The 20,240-nt window shown below is 42.9% G+C and overlaps 1 pseudogene; it reads right to left on the bottom strand.

Annotated features, from left to right (window-relative positions):
• Positions 1–1,215: 1,215 nt before the first annotated feature.
• LOC144761676 (mas-related G-protein coupled receptor member D-like) overlaps positions 1,216–20,240 on the bottom strand; it is a 40,039-nt pseudogene continuing 21,014 nt past the window's right edge.

Below are 20,240 nucleotides of genomic sequence, written 5' to 3'. Positions count from 1 at the left end.
CTTTGACGGTTCCACACTGTATGAATACCACCTCTGTGGTACGTTGTGGTGTCACACTTCTTTATTTTGTTCATATTTGCATCTCCTGACCGATGATAAATGAAACTTTCAGAGAGGCCTTCACTATCGTCAAAGGTCTCATACTGGCTGGAGTTGCATGTTGACTCTGCACACGTCAACCGTTGATTCTTCCCTTCGACTGAGCAAACTTTCTGGAAGAGCACTCTCCACACTTGCAGGGTTTAACTATCCCCTCCTCTTCGTCAGTTGTAGCTTATTCCCCAGCCTTGTAGCATGTAAATGAATCAAACCACCGATGAAGCTCCGTTTTACACGTCTTTATATGTAACCGTTAACTGCCACATAGTGCGCCGTGAATTTAATTAACCACACTCAATCACTAACATCACTAGACCACGGGTTAGAGACCTCGATAATACCCAAGGCACTAAACACCACAATATGAAAGACCTATTAAGATAGATTTGTTGGCCAAAAACAGCTACAAATTCCAAAATCAAAGGAACTTTCAGAGAATTATAGAAGATACTGTCCCTGACTATTCCCATCTTAACTATAGACAAATTTGTCCCCCACTTTAGAAGTGAACATCTTGGCTTAGGGGTTCAAAACGTATGTAGGGTCTTCTAGTAGGTGGAGATCCGGGCTGGGAGCGTGACCAATGCCTATAAGTTGTCCTTTACTTGTAGATTTGGTGGAGATTTGGGAAATATTTCTGGGAAAATTGCGAGGGGGAAATTCCTACCTTTTCCTCAATTAAAATGCCTCAATTAAACCCTACTCTGTTGTTGTGCCCAGGACAGAATTAGGGTCAACGCATATTTTTTGCATGCTTTTTGCAGATTCTGCATTGGTTCCTTCTCCTGGCAGTCTTTCAATTATTGTCTTCTTGCTTTTTTTCCTCTGTGGGTCTCATCAATACAGAATCCTCTTTGTTTTCAAACATGGGAAAAAGGAGAGTTTACTTTGCTCTAGCAGGAAGAGAAATTGAAGGCAGAGTTCATTCTTCCATGACATTTGGTTCAAACAGGCTTTGTAAAGAATATATCTGTTGGCTACCCAAAGGGCTCCATCTCTCATTATTTCTTGACCAACATTGTGGTGGGCCAGAGTACTTACAACAGATGTTGGAAACAGAGAGGTCTCCATTGGGTTTACTTAAATATAAGCCAGATTGGGCAACCTCTACCACTCTTAGCCTCCTGAGTTGAAGTCAGGGGAAGGTAGCCTTTTCCAATAAAGATCTCTTTCCAGGATGAAGGACTTAGATAAGGAGATTAGTGAATCCAAGACATGATCAAAGTTTTTCATTGATTTTTCCAGCAGAGCTAGTATTGTTGACAAGATTCTTTCTAAACAATGTAGAGATTACGAAAGTTGAACATAGTTCTTGGGGTAGTTACACGATGACTGTGAACTCAAATGCAGTTCTGGGGTACCAGACCCCTTAGAGTTGGTAGGGAAACTCTCACCTGCTTAAGAACTACATCCTGGGTAAAAGACCTTGGGGGATGCCTGCTGTGTCTTCCTATGCCAGGAAGGCAATCCAAAATTATTCTTTGGAATTGATTTTGACTTGGATCAATGTCTAAGCCAGGAAGAGTAGACTCTTTGTTGATAGCTGTCTATTCCATATGTTTTAAGGTCACATGTTCCTTAAGCCCCCTCTATACTATCGGGTGTCAATGACTTATAGGTGCAAAGGAAGATTCGGCTTCTACTGGAAGTTCTGGAATTGACTCAGCCAAGGCCAAACTGTTGCTACATGTGTCCCTTTTAGTTAAAAGTTTCAAATTGTATTAAATTGTTTCAGGGAATTTCACATGCAGTGATTTATTTTTCAGGGGGTTGGCGTTAGTTTTTTTTCAGGCTTGTCAATCAACCAGCCTCCTGAAATGAAGTTTCTTGACTGTCATGTCTACTCCCCCTCCCCAAGAGTGCTGGGAAAAAAGGGCCTATTGCTAGATGCGCTGCTGGAGCTAGCTGTTACACCCAGCTGGGGGAACCACAAGCTGCTCCTGGGCTGCCAGCAAACCTGCACCAGCAATATGAGTGCCCTTCCCTTTGTTTTTGCCTCCAGCAAAATAGCAACTATCACCCTCAACTCCCTCTGCCCTTCCCTGGGAACATCAGTAGCCTTTGCTTCCATGATATCAGGCTGAGCAGAGGGAAGGCCGGTAAGCTGTGCCAGTCAGGAGGTTGAGAACCCAACTGTACCTTCATGGGCTTAACTACTGGTGCTAGAGCTGTGGAGCACATGCACCCCAGCTGCTTCTGTAGACTCAATAGCAATAGATACTCAAACTGAGGTTGGTCCAAAGGATGTCTCAAATTCCATCTTCATATGGTGGATAAACACTTACTCATTGGCACCACTGCACCTCTCCACTCAGCTCATCCAGCCCCAGCCTTGCTCATACCCAAGTGCTGGTGCTGCTCTGTAAGCAAATCCAATTGCCAGCTTACTGTTTAACTGTTTAATGTGCAGGAACAACCAGCATCAGAATCATCTTCTTTACCTAGGGTTGGCCACTGTGCTCCTGCCACCGCTGCAGCTGCTGCCACTATGAAGTGGTCCAGGGGGCACCAAGCATAGAACCCTTACTGTGCTGTATTCTCCACCACGTCGGTCCGCGGCCGCCTGTCCTTATCCGACAGCACAGCCGTAATTTGTGGTAATTTGTTGGCAGCTTAATATATGCTGTCTTGCTCTGTCTTGCGGCTTCAGCAAGGCCCGACCACTTGCCGCGATCCAACACAGACAGTCAGCAGCTTCCCCTGCTAGGCACCCCACTGATGTCAGAGTCCAAGCAGAGTCAGGGAGGGTCCTACTCCAATTGTCCACTCAGGAGTTAATTTTGCTTGCAGTATGCTTGCCAGCTTGTTGGCCCACAGATACTCTATCACAACCACAGAACCATAAGGCCATACGAGACCTAACGGCAAAACTCTACATTGCTAAGCACCAGTGTTATATTTCATTTAGGTACCCTGATGTAGGTTTAGAGAACATTATACTCTTTCCCTACATCGCCTCCCCTTCATTTCATATGACCAAACCTTATAAGGACATAACTGCAAATAAGGACAGAATGCATTATAGGGACTGAACGCCTTATAAGGACTGTCTCCTTTTAAGGACTAAACCTTTCACATAGTTCATGACGAGGGTGGGTTCTGCCCGATCGATATTGCTAAGATGTCATCCTTAGCACATATGAATAATTTATAAGTACACTCTCCAGGGGGGCATACTTCACCTCTACTATCTACGCACAAAGTTTTATCCCCAACGTCATCCTCATACTGAACAATGGGTAACATGCATACGTAGACTGTATAAATATAGCACCTCTTGCTATCAGTAAGCAGGAGGGAAAAAAGACACACTGACCAGAGCCGTTGTGGCTCCAGCATGCCATCGCTCCAGCTGACAGTGGTCTAACCATCCCTTGCGGGGTGTCCCACTCAAGTCCAGGATGAAGTGCACACTCTCACTATTCAGGTATGGGGGTTCGACTACATCCTAGCGTGATTCTTGGCTCTCAGATTCTAGGCTCTTAGATTATAAAGGATCTTAGGCTTATTAGCTCTTTAGCACCTACTCACATGCTAGGTACATTTAGGTACATCTAGACAGGCATCTTAAGAGTACACACTTTATTTTATAAATGCATTTTATATTCATGTATAGGTTCATGACTATTGCAAAATGGTAGAACAATACTATTCCTTTTTATACTGCTGATATTATATCTCTGCTACTGTGTTACAGTTATAGCAGCGCACTTATTTTACATGAGAAGAACAATGGTACAATACATTTTTATTGTAAACATGCTCGACTGTTTTTTCTATGTATCTCTCTGAGATCAAAAAAAGCAAGCACGAGTGACTGGGTGAAAAGTAGTATATTGTTTCCACGCGTCTGAGGTTATTATGTTCTGAAAGTTGCACAAACTAATCTCTCTGATAACAGGAGATTCTAGTAGCACTGCGAGCTAGCTAATGCGAATGACATATTCGGTGGGGGTTTACAGAGTCAGTTTACCACCGAGCCCACAGTATATGTTATCCGCAAATGCGTATGTCCTGCATGAAGGGTAATATTGGACATACACTACACTGGAAGACTCCACAATGAGACTGGAACATGTCAAACTTTAGTTTGCGACCCAGAAATCACAGGAGTCATTCCAGAGCTATGTCTTTGTCTTGAGGAAGCCTTCGAGTAAGTTGAAGAAAAAACACAAGAAATGTAAGTGGGACTCAACACCCTTGCCCTCACTCACATACCAGAGAGTTTGTTCACCTGTATGACTGCGGCGGGTTCACCTTTGGTGCCAGCTGGATTTCCTGCACCCTCTATGGGGCAGCCTCTGGCTCCAGTCTGTGATGAGCTCTAATAAGGGCAAAACCAATCCTGGGCTGCTTGTGTTGTGGTTCAAGGAGGACCTAGCCTGGTATTTTAGGCAGGACTGTTCCTGTTAAAGCAGGGTCAAGACTGGTTTGCATATGACTGGGTCCAAATTGAGGTGGCATGGTGGGAAACAAATTATGGATTGGGATGCAGCCCCAAGTGATTTCCAGTGACTGACATTGATTCAAGCATTCCATCCATTGTGTTTTGACGCCCTTAGTGAAGCACAGCCACTCAGAGGGAAGCAGGATCTGATAACTCATGCCGGGTTGGCAGGCCATGAACTAGGTCTGGTTGGCCCTGCAAATTGTTCAGTAGGGGTATGCCCTATTGTTACTTTCCATGCTGCTGCACCTTCTAACATCCCCCCAATGCCTGACGCAGGACTATCTTTCTTTTTTGCTGCAGGAAGGGCAAGCCGTTTAGGGCAAAGGGTCCATCGAGAGGATGCCTGTACTAGAAATAGGACGTGGTGTTATTCTCATTACTTTTTGGGACGAAAAAGGACAAAGGCCTTTGTTCTGTTTTAGACCTGTGCCCTTTCACCCCGTCCTCCAGAAGGAGTAATTCAAAATGTTTGCAAAGGTCTAGGTCTCTTCTGCCTAAATGGCTGTGTTAGACCTGCAGGATGGTTATTTTCATACACCTGTCCTACAGGCCCATCTGTGCTATTTGTGGTTAGTTTTGGGATAGGAGCATTTTTAGTTTGCTGTGCTCCCCTTCGGTCTCACCAATGCCCCTTGGGTGTTCACAAAAGTGATGGCGAGGTGGCAGCCCACCTTCAGAGGTCAGGGGTTCCATTTGTCAACTGCCTCGATGACTGGCTGTTGAAGGTGGGCCAACCCAAGGCAGTCATCAACCACCTCCAGAGTACCACAAACCAGGTTTCATATTTGGGGTTCATTATCAACGTGCTAAAGACACACCTTATTCCATCTCAGATGCTCCCTTTTATTCTGAACACTCTCCGGTTTATTGCTTTTTTTTTGGTGAAGAGTTCAGGACATTCAGGGTATGACCCTGATCTTTCAGCTATGTTCATGGATTTCAATGAGGCTGACTCTGAGTCTGCGAGGACTGATTGTCTCCTGCATCCTACTGGCTGAGCATGCCAGCTAGCATATATGAGCTCTGAAGTCTCAGTGGGCCTAACATCAAGATGACCTTTCTGACAACATTCAGATTTCGAAAGAGACTGCAAAGGATCTGCAGTGTTGATTAATGGACCGCAATAGGGTCAACAGGAGACTCCAATCCCTCCCCCCCTCAGATCAAACAGTGATGACAGATGCATTGCTTCTGGGTTTGGGTGAATCTCTGGGAGAGGTGGAGATCAGAGGTCTCTGGTCTCCACCTGAATTCATGATTCATGTCAGACAGTCTACTGGGAGGCCCTGAGCCTCTGGAAATGGCTTGACCAATAAGGAATTTTCATCCAATACCAGGTCGTATGTTAATTCATTGGTGCCTTGCAAATCACATGTGACAGTTCCACCTGGAGGTGGCGCAAGGTCTCTTTCATGAATGGGGAGAACCTTGGCTTGATGTTCCACCGCTTAGAACATGCAAGGTCAGCAGATCTGCTCATTGGAGTCTCCAAATCTCTTCTCGCTCAGAGACGCATTCCACCTTGAGTAGAACTCAGGAATCCTGTATATCTATCTGACAATATCACCACTGCACTGAGTTCTCAAGAATATCAGGATTAACTGGGGTCAAGTCATTCCTAGTGGCTCTGGATTGGGCACATAGAGTATGGTATACAGAACATCTGGGCTTGAGCATCTGTCCTCCAATCAGGCTGCCCCTCCAGGATGATCTGCTGTCGCAGCAACAAGGCAGGGTTCTGCACCCGGGCCTTTGGAATCTCCACCTTTATGCTTAGAGATGGTGCGGCAGCTACCAAACACCTTTAACCTTCCTCCGGATGTGGTTGATGTGAGGAAAATGATATTTTGCCTGACCAAATATGTCCACTACATATACCCTATGTTACATGTGTGTGCATGTCACCCATGCATATTTCCCGTAGTGGCCTGAATCACTAGGCCCCTGCAATCATGTCCTGCATTAGAAATGCCAGTCATCAAAGTCTCCCAAACGTTAAGGTAGCATAAGGCCCATGTATTTGCAGTTCATGACTCCTGACACACTGAAGCTGCAGTTACGTCCCTCCGACCTCGCAAGAGGCCTGCCAAGACAGTATTATGAATAACAGTTTTCTGAGGAAAAGTACACAGAACCCGTTCGAGGGAGATAGGCCTAGCCATTCTGTCTCCATTTAAGTAAATCACAGTGCTTGCACCCATAGAAAGCTCATGCAACGAATAAATATGCCCTCTCTGTCTTTTAGTGACGAACAACCTTTGCTTCTTTTGCTTGCTGACTCTAGATATCAGTTGCACTAGATGTGCTGGTCGCCTTGACATAAGAGATCTCTCTGCTAGGTTGAAAGTCAGCCTCCTCCCAGTTACACGTCAATTGCACGTCATGCTCAAAATTGCACAATTAGGGCACAGTTCGAGCTGGTCATGCAAACTCCTCCTCTAAGTACCCACCCACCTATGACACCTACCTATCACACACCTATGACTCATCAAAGTACACACCCTCATGCACGCCCACATGCTCTTATCTCATTTTCTGTCTTGCGCCTGCTCCTATGTACAAGGAGTAAAAAGTATATAATATAATGTTTTGTTATTAAATGTTAGAAGACTCTTCCTGAACCTCTGTGGTGATGGAACTAATTCTCCCTTTGACTCGAGTTATTGGAATAAAGCCCATTTTAACTCAGATACCACGGACTCTGCTTCTCACTTGATGCATGATACTTTGTTAATGCCTAGAAATTCTGCCAGGGTAATAATTTATTTACCACATAATTTGGCGCCCGAATAGGAACATATCCCTTTCCCCACTCGCCGGAGTTGTGGGTCTAGTCTTTGCCCCCTTCTACAGCCGTGACGGACTTCAAAGCGCACCAGCAGGTCTTCCTGCCACTCCCTCAAGCCCACGGAGGAGGACGGACTGCGACCACGCATCCATGTGAGGCAGTGAGGAATGCGGATCGTCTCAACCAGAGGCCCAGCCCGTGAGAGAGCAAGGTCTGAGGTCTCCAGAGGTCCACCTGTTCCAAGGCGCAAGCGTAATCAAGTCAAGTTTCCGAGGCCTTCAAGTTTCAAGTTCTGCTTTCCCGGTGAGTACCACTATGGGAAATGTATCAAGTTTCAAGACGGGCTCATTTTAAATGAGAACGGTCAAGACGGGCCCACGGTAAAAGGTGGGAACGGTCAAGACGGGTCCACGGTTAAGTTAAACGTGGGCCCGGTAAAGACGTGTCTCAATTTTTTGGGACCGGTATGGTTGTACTGTATTTTCAGTGCACAAACTGTTTTTCAAGTACATGTTTAACTCTCTGTATCAGTTTAGGTTGTATCTGTATCTGTTTCAGTGTTTAAATTGTTTAGTGTGAATGATTGTTGATTGTTACAGTCTATTTTTGTGTATTGTGTTTCCATTGTATTGGTTTCTGTTTTCAAGATTACGTCAGATAGGGACCAGAAAAGGTATACTAGAATAGACAGTTAAAATCCGGCCTAGAGACACACCTGGTCATTTTATGTATAATAAGCATGGGCTAAACGCCATTTGGAAAAAGAAGTCAAGACCCTCTCAGAAAGATGCCATTGAGTTATGGCGCAAAGAGTGACATAGGAGAACAGAGAAAGAATTCAATAAAGCAGAGAGAACTAAACAAGCCAAGAAATGCCGTTGTTAACCGGTATTTATCCCGTTCTGTCAGAAAAACTAGCTAAAGTGACCACCTCAGAAAGACCCAGTAGATAGAGAACGCCACCACCTGTACCCTTTAGAGTATGTAGAATTAAAGCCAACAACATCTGAAGAGTTCATTTCCTTGTATCTAGACGAGTCCCTTCTGGACTGCGAAAGTGCCTTGTGAGTAACTAGTTGGTTTATTTGTGAATTGCGCTTTGTGCTTAAGACTTGTGAATAGTTTGTTACATCCATGTGTGTAACGCCTTGTGAATGGCTTGTAGTTGCTTGTGAATAGCGACTTGAGATTAAGACTTGTGAGTAGTTTGTTGAATGTTCTTAAGTATAGCTCCTTGTAAATATGCCTTGTGAATAGCGTGTCATTTTTGTGACTTGTTGAGTTTCTTGTAAATATGGCTTGTAAATAGCGCCATGTAGTTATGGCTTGTGCAGAGCATGTTATCATCAGGTCCCTAGCCATTACGTTAGGCAGGAGAGAGCTGGATCTCTTTCAAGTGCTTAGAGAAAATGTTTTGAAGATGTGCGTATGTGTTATGTGATAACGTGGAGAGATGAGTTCATGACTTTCCCATGTACTGCAGTCATTGGGGAATGATTGTGCTTCGGCTGCCAAAGAGTTAATATCTTTTATTGAGAAGGCAGTATTTGTTTTAACAAGGTGTTGAGGAATTTTGGCGTTTTTTTTTGGGTGTTTGCGGGGGGGGGGCGTGTTTTTGAGCGGAAATTCGTACCCGTTCCAGTGGAGGGATTTGGTTGCTTTTTGGTGAGGATTTAGGGAATAGCTTGGACTACTGTGATGGCAAATTTGAAAAGGATCAGAGCTGTGGAAGTGGTGGAAAAAGCATGTTTTGTGTGGAGGTGCGAATTGCCATGTTATCCAATGGGCGTATTCAGTTTGCAGATTGAATGGTAAATGCCTTGGAACGCTTGATTTAATGTGTTTGGCTCAGAGGTCGGTATAGTTGTAAATAAACCAGTCGGATTGAGATAAGGGTTTTGCACGGAGGGTGCTTAGATGTTTTCAGGGTTGACAAGAAAATATAAATCAGACCCTTCATAGAATGCGTTTTTAATTAGTGTAATAGAACAGTGTGTTTTTTAAATAGGAATGTTTCTACAGAATATTTTTCCCAATGCAAGCTGCCCTTTAGAATAGCGTGTGAATGTTAGCACACTCACTTAGGAAAATGGCTCTTTGTAAATTAATGAACGTGGTCCTTTTGATAGCTATAATACACTACCATCTTAATGCATTGCTAAGAGTCCCCTACATTAGTTTAAGTTGCATTCATCTAGTTTCAAGGCTCACCTATGTACTTTGACAGGCTGCTTCAATTAATATGTGCAGAGAACAGTCCCCACTAAAATTAGAAAACATGGCCTTTTGAAAAAATATGAATCTGGCCCTTTTAATAGGTAGAATAGAAAAGCTTGCACACTTATAAAAATATTGGTTATGCAATGCAGAATTAAGAAGTTCGACATGTTATTTTCAAAAAAGTAAAATATGGTGTGTTTCCATGCCATGATTGTTTTGTTCTGTTTATTTTTTCCCTTGCAGCTAGTAGCAGTACAGAATTATTTTAAAATGCTAGCATGTCACTTAGTTACAAAAAAAATATATATGTTTTTATTAATTTACTTTTTACCACGTTTTAAATTTTGCTTCAGTTAAAGTTAGAAAAGCTCCGGCCTGGGAACAGATATGTTTTGAAGTACAAGGAATGTGTTTTCGACCTTGAGACACCGTCCGTCCGAGATGGCCTTGTTCCCAGTAAATCATGTTTATGTAAAGGGAGGGCTTTTTCTCTCTTGGAGTGCCTCTCTTGTTGATATTGGCCATCCTCCAATTCTTTTCCGCGGACAATTATTGGCTGTCCTCCAGCTGAGTCAGGCTCTTCCTTGCAGCCAGCTTCGTTGACTTCAGATAATGTCACGCTTGCAAATGGATAGTTATTCCCCCAGTAGTGTAAACAGAATAATTGGCAGGAGTCTTGCTCTTGCAATGAGTTCAGCATCTGGCAGTCATTCAATTGTAGATCTCAGTGTAGCCCGGCTTGGAGTTGATTCAAAGCTATATATCCGAGTATACACCAGGTATACAGCTAACACGGTAGACAGCTAACACAAGAACCATACAGCTCATTACTAACCTTTCACAGCCCAGGATACAAAAGGAAGTACGTGCCTTTATTGGCCTCACTTCTTACTGTAGGCAATGGATTCCCCAGTATGCATATCTAGCCAAACCACTCATACAGTTAACTACACGGGAGGCAGCCATTTTGACTGTTCTCCCTAGGACACAAGAACACACCTTGGCATTTGAGGAATTAAAAAGAGCATTATGTCACGCGCCAGCTTTAGCGACTCCATGTCACAGTAAACATTTTATGCTTTTTTTTATTTTTATTTATTTTTACATTTGACTGTAGCGAGACTGACAGGATATGAACTGACATTATTTCAACCACACATAGAGATCAGACGTTGTAACATTCTGAATCCTGCAACGCTTTTGCCCTCAAGTACAGTAAATGCATCACCACATGACTGTGTGGAAGTAATGAATAAACCAAGACAAGACCTGACAGATATTGCACTTCTAGACCCAGACCTGACACTCTATGTAGATGGATCATGCATGAGAACAAGTACAGGAGAAATAGTAGCAGCCTATGCTGTGACCACAGGAAATAGACACACTGTCTGCTCAAGCAGCAGAGCTCATTGCTCTGACACAAAGCACTTGAAAGTAAACATTTATACAGGTTCACAATATGCCTTTGGCGTAGTCTTGACCTCCCATGGGACCATGATTCAGCATGGCCAGCTTATTCAGGCCCTGTTAGAGGCCATACATATACCTACAGCCATTTCTATCCTGAAATATAAAGCTCATACCAAAGTTACAGACACCATTACCCAGGGTAATGGCCCAAACAGCCCAGACAGCCCAGACACCAACAGACACGACAAGGACAGAGGTACCATTACTGACATAAAGCATGACAGTCAGGGATCCCACACAAGATGTACTCGACATACAGACACATGCCACTGCAGATGAGATAAAGAAATGGACTGAACAAGGAGGGGTCCAGACTAACCAAGGTTAGATGACTAAGGGAAAAGGTACATTGTTTTCTTCTCAGCACATAGTCCAACACACGTAGGAGAGAAGATGATAGATGATGATAGACTGTTTACAGTATATTTGGTTTAACAAGCACCTATGTGCAGCAGTGAAGCAGAAAGTACGAACATGTACGATCTGTTGTCAGTTCAATCCAGGTAAAGGCTTTCCGGTGGAACAAGGCGGATTTCATCCTCCTGACCACCCTTTTGAAGTTCTCCAGACGGATTATATCCAAATGGACAGATGTAGAGGTTACAAGTACGTCTTGGTAGTTGTATGTGCACTGTCTAGATGGACAGAAGCATATCCAGTTCCAGATTATACTGCTGTTACAACAGCCAGACAAGTAGTGCGCAGTACTTCCCCAGATATGAATTACCTCATGTGATCTATTCAGATAACGATCAGCCATTCTCCTCTGAACTAATGAAACAAGTGTCCCTTCTGTTAGGTTATACATGGAAATTCCATTGTGTCAGACACCCAGAAGCAGTAGGCCTTGTAGAAAGACATAATCAGACCCTCAAGGCAAATATTGCTAAGATCTGTACAGAAATAGGCGTGGATTGGATGGTTGCCTTGCCGGTTGCCCTCTTTTACATGCGTATGGTAGCTCATTCCAGAACAGGCCTATCTCCTTATGGAGTATATATGTGGGGTACACCTATGCTTAAGTAAATAACTGATGTTGACAGTAACATGCTAACAGATTACCTGGCTTCCTTGATTTCTGCACTACTCTCTTTTCATTCACAGGTTGCTGCCGCCTTCCCTGACAACACCCAGGTCAAGGAACATGCCATAGCACCAGGAGAATTTGGACTCCTCAGGATCTTTGATCGTTCAAGTCCCCTTGAACCACGTTGGAAGACGCCGAAGTTGGTGGAAGGACGTAAAGGCCGAACTCACCTTCATCACTACAAAAGGAACTTTGGAACTTTGGAACTTTGAAACTTTTAATAAAGAACACTGACCTTTGCTAGAAAATACCCCTCAGCAAGAGTATAGGTCTAGATTAAGAACTAGTAAGTCAGACGTAGTTTAATTGTTTAAGCCCACCCGGTGGTGAATCGGTTAGACTCGATTTCTGACATGTATAAGATCACATATGAGAATAGCAAGAAGAGAGATAAGAAGGAAAAATACTGCAAGAGATTACGCAGTAGATGTATAGTTACCTTAATCATTCTTTTTATTCTGTGCATTGTTATAATTGGTGTCAGTTTATTGCTACATGTTTTCTTTCCCATTTCCTCACATATACACTCTTCCAGTAACAGTACCATAGAGCATACATTTAGCGACCTGCCTCCCCATGAATTGTCATATCGACTTGCACTACGTAACAATACATTTATTCGAATGTTACACCATTCTCACCAGACCAGCAATGCGACTGATTGCTGGGTATGTGGCCAACTGCCTCCTTATCGAGAAACGAAGGGAGTTCTGCCATTCTACCCTTTACCGTTCTCACACAATGGTTCGTGTGGAGCATGGTTTGCTCTAATGACCTCAATAGATAGAAGGTACATAGCTTATCCAGGTGGCTGGATATACGGAAACCTGAATAAAGTAATGAATGAAGCATGCTTTCCAGACAAAGACGGATTCCCCCAAAGAAAGGGAACCGATTTAGAGAATGAAGAGTACGAACAGGGAAATGCATCTGTTAATTTTATAATGTTAAACGTTCAGCCCAAGCAAAAAACACAGGCCCACCGTTTATATCAGTCCTGTCAGCAAAAGGTGATTTATGTGTTAGTAAGAAAGGCTCAGTACATATGGGACACAGCGAGTGTAACACTGTAGTAGAGTTTAATGATGAAGGACTATCTTCTTTCAAAACATCACGCCATACCTATTTCATTTGCGGTCAGACAGCCTACGTACATCTGCCCTTAGACTGGGGTGGGACTTGTTATATAGCATTCTTATTGCCACCCGTTTTTCTAGCCCCATCAAATTATCATAGAGATTCACGACTAGAACATGTTAGACAAAAGAGAGAGACAGATTCTGCAGGTATCGATCAGACTGAAACAGCATGGGAGCAATATACAGATTTCAACAGAGGATTCTTTTTCTTCATAGGTCCCGTCCAAAACAGTAAACTGATACGCAGGTTAACAAGGACTCTTGAAACAGTTGTAAATATAACTGCATCTGCCCTGGCGAACTTGACCCAGGAACAGTCTGCTATTAGACTTGTCGTTCTTCAAAACCGCCTCGTTCTAGACGTCATCTTGGAGGATAGGGGCGGAGCTTGTAGAGTCATCCGATCTAGTTGTTGCATTTTCATCCCAGATAATGCACCATCTGTGTACGAAGCAATAACAAGGCTCCACAAGATTGCTCATGCCATACATCAAGATCCAGGCACATGGACTTGGTCCAGTTGGTTCTGGGGTGTAATATCTGCATGGGGATGGAAAGTTATGTCCTTCCTAGGAATGGCCCTACTTATGGTATTTGGTTGCTGTCTCTGTTTGCAGTGTGGCCCGGCGATTTGCGGCCTGTGTGCCACTGCCTGTATTCCCCATCCACGTAAACAAAGAGTTAAAGATGAACAAATGATTCTGTATGATGAACTATACGGTCTCATGAATATAGATGTATCCTAAAGGGTTATGTAGGGGACAAGGAGGGAATGAGGAAAATGATATTTTGCCTGACCAAATATGTCCACTACATATACCCTATGTTACATGTGTGTGCATGTCACCCATGCATATTTCCCGTAGTGGCCTGAATCACTAGGCCCCTGCAATCATGTCCTGCATTAGAAATGCCAGTCATCAAAGTCTCCCAAACGTTAAGGTAGCATAAGGCCCATGTATTTGCAGTTCATGACTCCTGACACACTGAAGCTGCAGTTACGTCCCTCCGACCTCGCAAGAGGCCTGCCAAGACAGTATTATGAATAACAGTTATCTGAGGAAAAGTACACAGAACCCGTCCGAGGGAGATAGGCCTAGCCATTCTGTCTCCATTTAAGTAAATCACAGTGCTTGCACCCATAGAAGGCTCATGCAACGAATAAATATGCCCTCTCTGTCTTTTAGTGACGAACAACCTTTGCTTCTTTTGCTTGCTGACTCTAGATATCAGTTGTACTAGATGTGCTGGTCGCCTTGACATAAGAGATCTCTCTGCTAGGTTGAAAGTCAGCCTCCTCCCAGTTACACGTCAATTGCACGTCATGCTCAAAATTGCACAATTAGGGCACAGTTCGAGCTGGTCATGCAAACTCCTCCTCTAAGTACCCACCCACCTATGACACCTACCTATCACACACCTATGACTCATCAAAGTACACACCCTCATGCACGCCCACATGCTCTTATCTCATTTTCTGTGTTGCGCCTGCTCCTATGTACAAGGAGTAAAAAGTATATAATATAATGTTTTGTTATTAAATGTTAGAAGACTCTTCCTGAACCTCTGTAGTGATGGAACTAATTCTCCCTTTGACTCGAGTTATTGGAATAAAGCCCATTTTAACTCAGATACCACGGACTCTGCTTCTCACTTGATGCATGATACTTTGTTAATGCCTAGAAATTCTGCCAGGGTAATAATTTATTTACCACAGATGTCATTTTGGCAGCCTGGCATTCTTCGCCAAAAATTGTATATGCTTGTTGTTTGAACAAATTTGTGGCTTAGTGCTATATGTGGCAGATTGCCACCACCCGGGGGGGTGGGGGGAGAGTTATCTGATGCTTCTTTATTTATTTTATCCCTAGCCTTGCAAGGCTTTACTGTGAAAACTGTAAATGGTACCTTTCAGATTTTTTGAATGGTTTACAATATTGTTTTCTCCCTCTATATCCGTCATGCCACAGTGGGACCTTAAGTTGGTCCTTATGTTTCTGATGTACCCTCCCTTCGAGCCACAGCTGCTCCTTGCGATTTCTCACCCTCAAGAAAGTGTTCCTCGTCATCGTATCATTGTTGTGGCGTGTGAGTGAGTTTCAAGCACTCTGTGTTAACCCATTGTACACCACCTCCTTCCCAGGTGAGCTCATTTTCTGGGCATGGGAGACCACAGATATCCTTCCTACCTGAAGTTGTCATGATGTTACATGTTGGCCAGAACATCACCTTACCAGCTCACCCTCTAGGGAGGAGGAGAGACTCCATTACTTGGATTCCAAGAGGGTGCTGAGCTTATCTTTTACATAGATCCTACCAGAGAAAAACGTGGTAGATGATTAGCTCTTTGTATGGTTCTCTGGAGTGAAACAAGGCAAGGTGTGCAGAAGAGAGCCATCTGCCACTGGTTCATGCCCTGCATTTAGCTCTGCTAAGCATTTGCTAAAATGACAAAACCCGGAAAGACCGCAAGCTCATTCTACTAGGGACAAAGCTGCTACCACTGAGTTGTTATGTATAATAACTTAATTAAATGACTTGGAGCCATACAATAAAGTGGTTGGTGAAACAACGTATATTCTAGTGTATGAGAATCGACAAGTCATCTATGAGTAGCTTCTCTGTGTTGCATGATGGAAAAAAACATAAAGAACATCAGTTTTACCCATTATCTTTACGTCCCATGTTCTCTATTCCCAGTTATTAATTTTGAGGTGTACTCCACCTCCGGCCAGGAGAGAAAAACAGGAAGTAGTGGGTTAAACCAACCCATGGATAGTATATACATCCCCCTTACACAAATCACATCCTGTTTTCATCTCTTGACCTGGCTGGCCTGGACACAAGACTAGTCGCAGCTGCCAATATTGTGTCTCCCTTCAGGAGACAGTAATGAAGCAGTGGGTAGGAGGTGGAATTTGACCCTACCTCCTTGGACTTATCCCGTTGCAGAGATGAGGCTGCAGGCACACAGGAGTAGAGGATGCTCACAGAGCAAGATTTACATCCCTCCACTCTAATGCAGCTGCTCAAAATTTATAGCAGCAGATAAAGTTTTCTGACCATTACGGACCTCATTGTTATGAAATTTAGATCAAGACTTCGACGATAAAACCAGCAGAAATACTTCATTATGTGCAGATTTAATTCTCTGTACAATCCACGGCTTGGGCTTGGAAACTTCAACGCTTGGTATTGATACAGGCATAGCAGTCAATAAAGTGCAGCACACCTGCCTTTGGTTGCACGTTCAGGCACAGACAGAAAACAGTGCTTAGCTTGTAAATTAAGAATAAGGGCCAGGGCCTATGTAATGTCACGGCAGAGCCCTGCAACTTGCACCACATGCTGCCCCTTTCACCGCTGCCCATGCCAGTGCCACAATAACTGCTGACATCACACTCCAACAGGTCTCACAATTTTAGGTTTAGGGGTAGCCTGGATGAGCTGGTATTATTTTAAGAATCATGCATATTGAATATGTAAACACTCTCCTTGGGTTCTCTGCTCAAGAATAGACATGGCCACCATGTGGTATAGGGTGGCCAACTGGCATGGGTTGAAAAATTCAGAATGGTGGGTCTTAAAATTCAAAAGATCAAAATTCAGGACAAAAATTCAGGATAAAAGGTAAAAATTCTGGACAAAAAATTGGGATAAAAGTTATGTTTTACAGATACATCAGAGGAGGTTGCACAATAGTATATGAGTAGGTAAATTGACAACCAACATAAGTACAAGCCAAAAAAAGTTTATATTAGGTTGAGACAATCGTGCACTTCAAGGTTTTTAAGTATGCGCGCAGCTTTAAGCAACTGAGCAACTGTGCAGGTCTTGTTCTGGTATTTCATATGATCAGAATGCCTTTTGAAACCGTTTGCTAAGCAAAGCATAGAGGAATGGGTTAAAGTCTGAATTGAAAAGAGTTAGCCAATATGCTGGACATTTGTGCTTGTTGTTGCACAGTGGTAGGTGTTATTGGTAAGTACGTGTTCTGTTCAATGTATTCAGGTAGACTGCAGCGGGTGGCATATGTTTGTCAGTAGTGTAGTTATGAGCACAGTGACAGCCAGCACAACTGGACTCCGAAGGGTGTATGAACGCTGTTCTTTCTTATGGGATCTTTTAGTAGTGAATGTTTGTTAGCATCAGTGCAGTAAGATTCATTGCTATTTTATGACATCAGTTTCTTGCACTTTCAAAGGCATCTACACACGACAAACATAGCCAGATGGGCAGCAGGGCACAAACATAACTTTAGGGCCTGTAATCCAGAAGTAAATTTAGCAGAATCCTGGAAACATTTTAAAGGCAGGCATGCTGCCTGCTGCTTTGCATTATACATAATAATAGTAACAGCAATCAACTTTGTTGAGATTAGCAGAAAGCATACCACAAAGCCCCAGATTTCTGCTACTGCTATTAGGTTGGAAGAGCCCATTTTGAGGAGGGTTCGCATCTTAAAATCGCTGATGCTCCTGAGGGCTTCTGGAGGTGGTCTATCTCCAGACAGGTGAGTCAGGATCTTCTGTATCCCATGGTCTTGTTAAATGTCTTTACAGTTTCTCTGCTTTTGCTGTATAAGAGGCCAACTCATTTGTTAGCAGGATGTGATTTCAGGGACACTGCAACACTCAGGAACGAGTGTTGAGAAAGTTGGAAGTTTGGCACTTGTGGTGTAGATAGCGCACAGATGTCACTGGTGAGGCCTCACAGCACTCTTGCCATACAATTTTTATTTTATGAATGCCTAGAGGAACTGAATTTTTAGTCCATTTATTACAGAAATAGTGCTGAAAATCGCACCAAAAAGATGGCAATTTGTAAACAAATTCTTCACAGGGAAGGACCCCCCCCCCAAACCGCCCTAATTGCCGCCAGGCTCACTAGCTGCGCTCGCTTGCATACGTTGATTTGGTCTGCATACGCCCCAGCAGTTCAAAATCCTACCGGCCGTCCCTGAAACCAATACTGATAAAAATGTGTGGACTGCGGTTCACAGCACTGTCACTGTACCAAATAGCTCTTGTGGACAACCTACATTGTCCACCAGAGTTACAAAAATGTAACTTATAATACATGAAAGCAAGAACTGGAACTATGGATGGTTGGAACAATGCCAGATGGGGTGATAGATGGCCGAACATCACTCCACACTATTGGCAGTCCGTAAAAACATAGCAACTTATTTCCAAGGCCAAATATGATCTCCAGTGCAAATGCCACAGCGTGGCTCCAGAAATCATTTCTAATCAATACTCACCATTTCCCTGAAACCTTAAAACACACAACTCATGCATCAGTGGGGCCCATAACACTGCGCATTTACCCTGTTCACTTACACTTGGCTTCAAGGCTCTGGTGAATCGTAATGGAGAAATGCTGTAACATTTGGTGGAGCGTCTAAACCTATTTAACTATTTATTATTTACACCTGCAGAATATTACACTTTACCATAGTTATATTCCAATATTGAATTTTTCAGACACACCATCATAGTGGCAATGGATCTACTAGAATGAAAATTAGGCGTAGGAAAATCACAAGACCAGCTTTTAAAATTCCATTTTCCCAATTTTATTAATAGCAAACCTTGGCATTTAAGCATTAATCAATTCTTTATTCAGTAAAATCTTAAACTTTATTTCAAAATGATCATTTTATTTTGAGCTAAGAAAAAGTCGCATTTTAGAATTCAGTTAAAGTTTAGTAAAGAACAGATAGTTCCAAAATCATTCTCTCCTAACATCCCAAACTAACACCCTCATCTTATCCTTTCAATCCTGCAAAGCAAACAAGTAAAAAGCATCAAAGTTCTTACATCCAGGAATCGGTCAGCAATTGGGCAGCATCTCCGATAGAAATTGAAAAGGCGACCCCATCTAGACAAACCCAGGGGTTTTTATACCCTAAATCCCTAACTTAATCTATCTGAAATGTAGCTACCATCACTTATTTGGTTTCTGATTGGACAAAATCGGGGTGGGTGAACATCTCTTCACCATTACAGCATCATTTTCACAACGTGTCAGCGGGAAAATAAAGGGTCTTTGTTTAAGTCAGTCCGTGGCCTAGGCGCTTCCTTGCATTTGAAACATGCATCAACTTTCTCAGGCTCTGAGCATTACATCGTCCATGCTTGGCACCCATCCTAGGTTCCGGGCCATGGTAGCCTTGAACCTCCTCGAGCACAGGCAGTTCACTCTGACTTGCAGGTATTGGCGCGCCTGCACTGTCCAACTCTTGCTCACAATTTACCCAAGCGGCTATTTTCCCCATAGGCCTCAGAAGCCACTTTTGGAACTATCATAGAAACAAACACAAATTCATGTTAATTATTGAATTAAAAACCATTCTGTTTACCTCCCACCATACTAATATTTCCCATTAGTTGTTACCTAGCAGATAAGCCACATAAATGCGTTTTATACTTACAATTTCGACCACCTCTTAACATAGAAACGTGTACAACAAGCACATTTAAATTGCGTTTGTTTACGACTAAGCTGCACATTAGTTCCCAACACAATACCAATACATATTAGCTGATTTTATTGCCACATGCAAGCAAAATTAGTATCCCCATGTGTAATAGAAATAAAATAATGTGTGCATTTTACTCTATGGTTGGTTAATTTCACAAAAACGTGCAATTAGTAAATATTAACGTTATGGGACATTAACTTCGAGAGGGGTACACAAAACTTTGTGTTTGCCACCTTGCTCCATCAATTCCCTCATCTGGTGATTCTATCACCAAATAACTCTCAAAATCTTTGAAATTTTAACAGAACATGTTTCAATTTCTTTTTGTTAATGTCATCTATACTTTTGTCTCTTTTTCTCTAGAGTCTTTGAAAATCTTTTCTCTTATTTCTTCCATTTCTATTTCACTGTTTTCTCTCATTCTTGCCAACTTTTCTTCATTTCTTTTCTTTACAGCTTGTCTAAAATTTCTCCTACCTTTATGTATGCAACATAAT

This window comes from Lissotriton helveticus, chromosome 1_1, assembly GCF_964261635.1.
Source record: "Lissotriton helveticus chromosome 1_1, aLisHel1.1, whole genome shotgun sequence".
NCBI classification, from domain to species: domain Eukaryota; kingdom Metazoa; phylum Chordata; class Amphibia; order Caudata; family Salamandridae; genus Lissotriton; species Lissotriton helveticus.
Note: the sequence above shows the minus strand (reverse complement) of the source record. Positions and strands in the feature narration are given on the sequence as shown.